The sequence below is a fragment of the Diabrotica undecimpunctata genome, chromosome 1, assembly GCF_040954645.1.
Source record: "Diabrotica undecimpunctata isolate CICGRU chromosome 1, icDiaUnde3, whole genome shotgun sequence".
Lineage (NCBI taxonomy): Eukaryota > Metazoa > Arthropoda > Insecta > Coleoptera > Chrysomelidae > Diabrotica > Diabrotica undecimpunctata.
In genome coordinates, this window is record NC_092803.1 from 68,299,752 (window position 1) to 68,309,219 (window position 9,468).

The following is a 9,468-nucleotide window of genomic DNA, read 5'->3' on the forward strand; positions in this document are numbered from 1 at the left end:
GCCACTTGGCCGTGCGCATCGAGTTGCACGACTAGCTTTTGCTCGACAATACGCGCATTGGGGAATTAATGATTGGAGCAAAGTGTTATTCTCAGATGAATCCCGTTTCTGCCTAACTGGGTCCAATGGACGTATAAGAGTTTGGAGGAGAACCGGTAAACGATTTTCACAAGCTTGCATTGCTCCAAGAATGTCATTTGGTGGAGGCTCGGTCATGGCTAGGGGAGGTGTATCTTCCGACTTCCGCACCGAATTACCCTTCATCGAAAATGGGTCCTGAACTGCACGAAGGTACATTACGGAGATTCTGGAAGAACATGTTATGCCCACCATGGCAGGGTTTAGAGAAGACGCAGTTTTTATGCAGGACAACGTGCGACCGCAGGTTGCCAGGATCAGTATGCAATACTTGGACAAGGTTGGAATTACGAGGTTACCCTGGCTAGCTAGATCTCCGGATCTGAATCCCATCAAACATCTCTGGGACGATCTGAAAAAACGTATTCAAACCCATACACCTCCTCCTAACAACGCACAGGAGCTTAAAGATCTGTTAGTAAGAGAGTGGAATAACATACCACAACATGTAATCCGGAGAAAAATTGAGAATATCCCCCGTCGTCTGCAAGAGGTTATTAGAGCAAGAGGAGGCAATACACGATATTAGTCATTGAAATTCTACTGATGTTTTACCACGTTCTGTATTTTTCATTTTTTCTTTCGTATGTCTGTTTCAACAATTTCGTTTGTTTTCTGCTTTTTCAATAAAAGCAATAAAAAAAACCGTTTTTTTCTTTCTTTCAAAACAAACATTGATGACAAATAAAAAATACATTAGTCTAAAAAAAGGTTATTACTGCACCAGATGCAAAAATATTCCAAGAAACTTGAAATTTTCAAGGTGACCCGGATTTTATGATCGCGAGTGTAGTTCATATGGGGGAAATTGTTATTTAAAAAGTATCCTAAGGCCTTGTTTACGTGGTAGTATATTGTAAGATTTTTACGGTATTCGATTTTAAACGTTTAAAAGGCAGGATTTTCGTGTGAGCATCCTTCAACTAATAAAAGAGAAGGATCCCAATCATAGTTTAAATAAACCTCCAGTAAAGTGAAAAACTTCAAGTGTAAAATGGTATATATTTAAAATTTAATCAATTTTGTCAAAATCGATAACATGGTGGTAATTTTGGTGTCTTCGAACTCGAGGAAATTTTTTTACACTGAATACAATTACACTGAGTAATATTAATTAAAAATTTCTGTACTAACTTCCAGAAAGAAGTTCTAAAACTTCTTTCTGGAAATTAAATTTTCCAAACAGATTACAATTCCAGCAGAACGTTTTCGGTCTTATTAGACCATCATCAGTGAAGATATAGTTAGCAATTGAAACTAGCTAAATAAAATGGTGTAATAACCTTTTGATTACATTTTAAATGTCTCAAAAATTAAAATTGAAGTGACATAAAGTCGATTAAAAGATTTAACTGTCAGGAAACATACTGAACCCTGTCATTTTGTTGTTATATATCTTATTTTTGACCATCCAATTGCTAACAAAGAATAACGTCATATTTTATAATAATTCTATTGCAGTTTTTGAAAAATGTAATTTACCAATACTCGTTTAAACAGTTTGAGCAATGTCGTATTTTTAGAAATATAGTGTAATTTTTTTCTATTATTTTCTTCTCTACTGACTTTCAAAGAGCTATGGAATTTTTAAATACATTTATTTAATTGAATCGTTTCTTAATTCCAGCCAACTTGGAAATAAAAAAAAATAGACGTAAATACAATCAGATCTTTCCTTTGTTAACATCTTAGTGAACCTGTTCATTTTTCGTCTTTGTACGTTTAATTAATGTTTTCCTGGTATCCTTCACAACGAAAAAAAATTAACGCATACCTAATTTTCTGTTTCGAAACCACGACCGTTGCCGCTCAAGGCCGACAATGAAACATGCAAATCACAGGTTTAACTATCTTGTGATTTGCGATTTCTGACGTCACGCCAGAGCCGGCTTGATACAAACATTGATCGAAAGTTTTTAGGCCACCAGAAATAACTTGGTCAAGTAGAGTGGCATATCTTGAAAATTAACATCAGGATTTGTTGTTCAATTACATCGAATATATTATGTACAAGTTTGATACCAAACAGTAAATATATAGCGAACAAGAGGAGGAATAATAATATTTATGGGGAGAAGAAAATTACCAGGGGACAAAGTTTAAAGATTTAATTTTTAATGAGCTAAATGCTTTCTTTTTTGTTTTTTTCATGATATGAAGTGGAGAATTGTCTTTGTGTTAACAATATCTCTTCATCATGCATTTTTAAAAATCTGATGTCTGAATCCATTTTGATTCTGAATATTAGAATTAGTCCATCCATGTTGTGAGATAGCTCCCGTAGGAAAAATGTTTCTGACCCGGTTTCTTTGCGGATTCTTGTTAAAAAATCTTCCATTTTAAACAAATCTGAAGGGTGCAGGGTGAAATTTTTGGACAGACAGGAGTCTAAGAGGAGTTTAAACAATTTTTTAAACAAATTCCAAAAATTACATTTTTTGCTCCGGAAAGTTGACAGTTTTCGAGTTATAAACGATTTAAATTCTGAAAAATGCGAAAATAATTGCCAAGTGCCTAAATTGAAGTTTAAACATTCAGTTTCAAGATTCTGCAGCGCAGTCGGAGCTTATTTCAATTTAGACTGTTGTCTTTTAATTGTTAATTATGCGCGTCCACTCGATTTTTAAGCCGCCTCGGCGCGCCACACTATATGGCGCGCCGTTTTCAACAATTAATAGAATGTGTGAGAAAATATATTGTTTTATATGATTTGTCGCATGTAAAATACATGGACATTAATTTTAAAAATAATATTTGGCAAGAAATAATAATAATATTTGCTAATTCTTCATCCGAGAAACTTTCCATCTTTCCAACAGATTGGTCGCCGAAGACTGATTCATTTCGGGTGTGTGCGAATAGACGAACGAATAGTTCTGTGACCAGACGGGACCGGTTCGGCGCCGGGACTGTGACGGGACTGATGTGTTTGAATCGACCTTTATACATATTATACGTACTTAATACGCGAAAAAATCCCAACAAATATTAACATTTATTAAAATTATTATATAATTTATTATTAACATAGCGTTATTAACATATTATCTGTTACACAATTTTAATAAATATGTCAATATTTATTGGGAATTTTTCGCATAAGTACGTATATGTATAAGTGCGACAGATATGCACCATTATAGTGCGGCCGTTTGACACAAAAAATAAAAAATAAAGTTTTCCGGAGCAAAAAAGGTAATTTTTGGAATTTCTCAATTTCTATTAAAAAAATTCCTCCGACATCCTTCAGATTTGTTTAAAGGGGACATTTTTGAGCCAAAATTCGCAAAGAAACCGAATCTGAAACATTTTTTTCTACGGGAGTGGTCTTACAACATGACCTTTTGAGGTTTAATTTTATTAAAGCTTTAAGAAGCAAAAACTTATTTTTAAATTAAATAGTTTAAGAGGAATTAAAAAATTACTGGTATAGAGGTCAGAATATCAATAACTAGACACAAAAAGAAATTACAATCCCTTGTTTCTAAGAAAAAAAAAATCTCCCCTTACTTTATCTCGTTGCTGATACAGTGATCAATCTTATTTTTGTCTGCAAGTGGTAACTTTGCAATTTCTCCCCAAAGAATTTCAACTATCACCCTCTGAACAATTTCTAAAATTCCGGCCGATCGCATCCGTTTTGATATCGCTAAATTTCTAAATACCGTCAAATCACTTTGTTGCATTGCTAAGATATTAATTCCTTCAGCAGGCAAAGGCTACGTTACTGTTATTCTTGATACCATTTCCTACTTGGAAAAAGTCTTTCTTGCCGTGTGATGCAAGATTTCTTCCTGCATCACACTAGCCGATCTTCGTCACGATATCAAAAAGTCTATACCTATATAAATCCTAAAAATTGCATCTGCTGACCCGGACTACCAGCTATATAAGGGCATCTGCGAATTGGTTTCTATGAATTCACGTTTGACATCTGGATATGTTGAATATTTGTCTTTCTGTATACGAATCCTTCCTCCCGTCGTTGGTTTTCTCTGGTTACCTTGAGTACTTTACCTTCACATACAGATTGTTCAAAAAAACCCGGTCCAAACTCACAATAACTATTGTTTAATATACTATAATAGTAATACCAACCATCATTTCCATCCAACCATCTCTCTTATTGTCAATACGTCCCTAAAGGTATGCTTGAGAATGACCAACTCATAAATATATCCTTGATGCTATGCTTGACAATGATAGTTACAAGGTATAATGGGTCCGCAATGTGCTCACCGACCAACTAGTGGCACATAATCTATGACCAAAAATAATAATGTGCGTGTTAAATATACATAATGAAAATATCGCGAAGTAAAGATATCTGGAAATACAAATAAGGGGACAATGGAGAATGGAAAGGACCCATACGATACCTCTCTACTAATGATATCATTCCAAAAAACTTGCTAGCAAACAGAAAGCTGGGTCGGTGTGAACATTTCTATAAGACTATGCAGAAAGCTCTACTACTCTCGAGTTCCAGATGCGTACCAACATTTTTGGAAGATAGTCCAACGTATCAGGTCACCTAGGGCTCGATAACACGGAAAGAGTCATCCAGAGCTCAATACCTTTTGATACCGTAGGTATCTGGGATAAGTGAATTTTGTCGTTAGAAGGAGTGAGAGCCGCATGGTTATGAGTGAAAAATAATACGGATTATTGTTAAAACAAAGTCAGAAAAAGTTGTCCCTTTTCTGTTTCGCGGTTATCCAATTTAATCCTATTCGGATAATATCAATGTCGGCTACAACAGAGACGAATATTTTCTACCTATTTCGACTACCTGTAATTTCATTTCTCCAATTTCATAATAAATATTGTTTAATCGTCTTTTTAATACTAATACAGATCGTTAAAGCAAAATCAGAAAAAGCTGGTCCGTTTCTGCTTCACGGTTATCCAAATTGTTCCTAATTAACATCGGTATTGACTAAAACAAAGACGAATATTTTCTACATGTTATTAGTACCTGTGATTCCATCCTTGTAAAAATGCACCACGTGCCTGAATATTTAATTACCGCACCATTTAAGGACACCATGAAAGTACTTGTTTATTCATTCGATCGTTATATAAAATTACTTTTGTTTGTCTCAAGTACAGTTTAAAATTGTGGTTGAGCTTTTATTATCCAAGAAAGAAAATTATTTACTGTTTCTTATAGTGAGCAACCATTTGGAGGTATATTGTCTCATTATTTCATATTGTGTCATTTTATGTGCTGCATTTATTTAACTTGTTACTAATATCACTTTATTAAAATATCGAATAATCCGTACCACACCCTTTCTAAGGGTTTAATTTTGTGTAATCGTATGTAATATGTAATCGAAAGCTTTATTCGTCTTCTTAACTCAGCTAAGTTAAGGGGTTTAGTTTTGTATACAATGTTTTTGACATATCCCCATAAGATGCCCAATGTCGTCAGATCGGGAGATCGTGCTGGCCATTTCATCAATCCTCGGCTCCCTATCCACCGATTTGGAAATATTTGGTTGAGGCACCGCCGAGCATTGATTTGGTAGTGGGTTGGTGCTCCATCTTATTGAAGATATATCATTATCGTTAGAACTTGTTGGTTTGCTGGATCGGGATATAAGTTTGTCAAAGTTGGTATGACATTATTTTGGAGAAGTGTTAAATAATTATCGCCAATCATATTGCCATCCATGAAAAATAGACCAATGATCATCATCAGCATTGGTGCTACAGCCCTATAAAAGAGCCTCGACCTTCCCAAGTCTATTACGCCAGTCAGTTCTATCCATTGCCAACTGTTGCCAGTTTGCTGCGCCTATTTTTCTACCATCCTTATCTACACTATCCCTCCATCTGAGTTTTGGCCTACCCCTACTTCTACTTCCCACAGGTTGTGACATAAGGATTCTTCTAGGAGGGTTGTTCTGCTGTGATCTTGAAAGATGTCCTGCCCATCTTAGTCTTCCTATTTTTATAAGAGATATTACGTCTTTACCACCAAATATATGTTTATATCTGTAATATATCTCTTAGTTGTACCTCCTTCTCCAATCACCATTTTCACAGATGCCACCGAATATTCTTCTCAGGATCCTTCGTTCAAATATAAGCAGGAGATTTTCATCTGCCTTGGAAGTGGTCCATGTCTCCGATCCATATGTCAACACTGGTTGTATAAGGGATTTGTATATGGTTATTTTTGTTTTTTGGCAAGTTTCTGCTTCTCATGTCTATTCAGTCCAAAATGGTATTTGTTTGCTAGGATTATTCTTCGCTTGATTTCTTCCGTCATGACGTTCTCCTTGATGATCAGGGAGCCTAAGTATGTGAATTTGTCCACCACTTCAAAGGTAGAGTTATCAACCGTGAATTGGTGGCCGATGTTTCTGGCTCTATTGTTGGGTGTTGATGCCATTATCTTAGTTTTCTCCTCATTTACTTGCAGGCCCATATTTTTTGAGGCATTTGACAAGGTGATATACATTTCTTCTAGCTTGCGTGTTGTGCGGGCAACTAGGTCAACATCATCTGCATATGCCAAAATTTGGGATGATTTATTAAAAATGTTTCCTCTGTTGTTTATTTGGGCATCTCTGACCGCCTTTTCCAGAGCTATGTTGAAAAGGAGACAAGCCAGCGCATCTCCCTGTCGCAGCCCAACATGCGTTTCAAATGCCTGTGATTGTTCGCCCTGTATTTCGACTTTTCAAACAAGTTTACCCATTGTAGCCTTAACCAATCTTATCAGTTTATCGGGGATGTGGAATTCATCCATGGCTTCATACAATTTATTTCTTAGGACACTATCATAGGCCGATTTAAAATCTACGAAAACAAGGTATGTGTCAATATTGAATTCATTGGTTTTTTCCAGTATTTGCCTTAGCACAAAGATCTGGTCAGTTGTTGATCGACCAGGCCTAAAACCACTTTGATATTCGCCAAGAAGCTCCTCTGAATATGCACTCAGGCGACCATATAAAATACTCGAAAATATTTTGTTTGCTGTATTAAGGAGGGTTATTCCCCTATAGTTTCTACATTCCAATTGATCACCCTTTTTGTGTAGCGGGCAAACGGTCCCAATAGACCACTCTTCCGGGATTTGTTCTTCATTCCAGGCTCTCAGTATTATTTTATATTATATATGATTAGTCACAGTAGCACCTCCACATTTAATGAGTTCCGCGGGTATACCATCACTTCCTGGAGATTTATTATTTTTTAGGTATTTTATTGTATCCCGTATTTCTTGAATTGATGGAGGCTCCAATGGTGTATTGTTGCTTGCTCCTGGGAGTGTATGGTTTGGATCTTCTACTTCGATAGTAAGTACATAGTCCGATCCTTGGTTTAAGTTCTTTTCTTGCATTATTTAGATTTTTATAGAATCTTCGTGTTTGATTTTCCATTTTTAATGCCTCAAGTTCTTCCAATATTCTATTTTCATAAGTTCGCTTTTTTCTCCGATGGATGTACTTCTCTTCTCTTCTGAGATCTTTATATTTTTGTTCTTTTTTGGGTTCTTCTTTGCTGCATCAGTTTATATGCATTGTTCTTTCTTCTTGTAATGTCCTCGCACTCAGCATCGAACCACTCATTGCGTGGTGGTGGTCTTTGCGGCCCTAGAATGTTATTTGCTGCGTCTTTAATATAATTTTTACACATTTCCCATTGTTCACTAACTCTTAGATTCTCTTTAGTTATGAATTTAGTTTCGATATAGTTTTAAAACCTTTTTACCGTTTGCGGGTTTTTGAGGAGTTCAATATTAAGGCGCCTTGTTTTGGTACTTCTCTCCTTCGCATTTGGGATTCTAGCCCGAATTCTTGTGCCAACTAGAAAATGACCTGAATCAATATTGGCGCCTCGATAGGTGCAGACATCCATAAGGTTGGAAAAGTGTCTAGCATTTATGATCACATGATGAATTTGGTTGTTCGTTAATCCATCAGGCGAGTTCCAAGTCCCCATATGTATTTTTTTGTGTAGAAAACATGTGCTTCCTACGATCATGTTCTTTGAGGCTACGAAGGTGACTGCTCGGTGTCCATTCGAATTAGTATTATTATGGAGACTATATTTACCAATGTGCGGTAGATATATTTCTTCCCTTCCGATTTTTTCGTTCAGATCACCGATTACTATTTTAATGTCATTTCTGGGACAATTGTCATATTTTCTTTCTAATTCGTCATAAAAATTGTCTTTTTTTTTCGTCTTCCTTGTCCTCTGTTGGGGCATGTACATTAATAAGGCTAATATTAAAAAACTTGCCCCTGATCCTTCAGCATCTCATTCGCAGATTTATCGGCTTAAAATCTACAACCAAGTGCTTGACTTTATTATTGACTATAAAGGCTGTCCCAAATTCATGTCTGGTTCTATAGCAACTATAACAGACCCATGATATAGTCTTCAACAATTCCTGCTCATACATTAACCTTTTCAGGATATTGTTTATGTTCTTGTTTCATTCAGTGATGATTTGTGCTAGACCAATAGCAACAATTCTGACGATTAGCACACCAGTGAAATGTAAAGGTACACTCATCAAAAAACAAAACATGTTCTAATTTGATCACATTGTTATCTAACATCCCTTCACAAAAATATATTCTCCTATCAACGTCGTCTTCATGAGTATGAGTTTCTGAGTTGATATCATTTCATGGGAATGTATTTTATTTTGTTTTAATATTCGAATAATATATGACTGACTAACATCAAACATTGGCGCTGTTTTTCGGCTAGAAGTATGTGGATTTCCTCTAACTAATAATACTTTGGAGTTTATTTTAACACCTACAAAGTAGTGTATAGTAAATTTAAGTCATTTGTTTTAAAAAGGGTTGCGCTGAAAGGGCTTGAAGATGCTGCTAAACGCATGTGAATACAACCTGTAAACAATCATATCTCGTTTAATTTTTAGTTTATAGAAATAAAAAAAATCAAAATCTTCATTAAAAAAAAAGCTGTTTTTTTATGTATTCTAGCATTTTTTTCTGTATCTTTTTAGTTGAGTTATTTTCAAAAAAATGGGATTTTTTGAGAAATTCCGAAATAGTCTCTTTACTTTAACCTCTGATTTTTTCAAAACTAAACATTATAAACCAGTTAAACTTCCAGAATGCAATATTTGTATATAAATGAAGTACCTAAATTGTAAATGAACAACGAATAGTTTCAAACAGGATGTTTTTTTGCGGTGGTGTGTTCGTACGCAATTTTCAATGCAAATCACTTTTACTAGTAGTCATTTTAAAGGTTTTTTAAAGTCGTTGAAAAACTTTTAAATGAGTTTAACCAACATGCCTATGGTATATACTAAGCATTATTTTT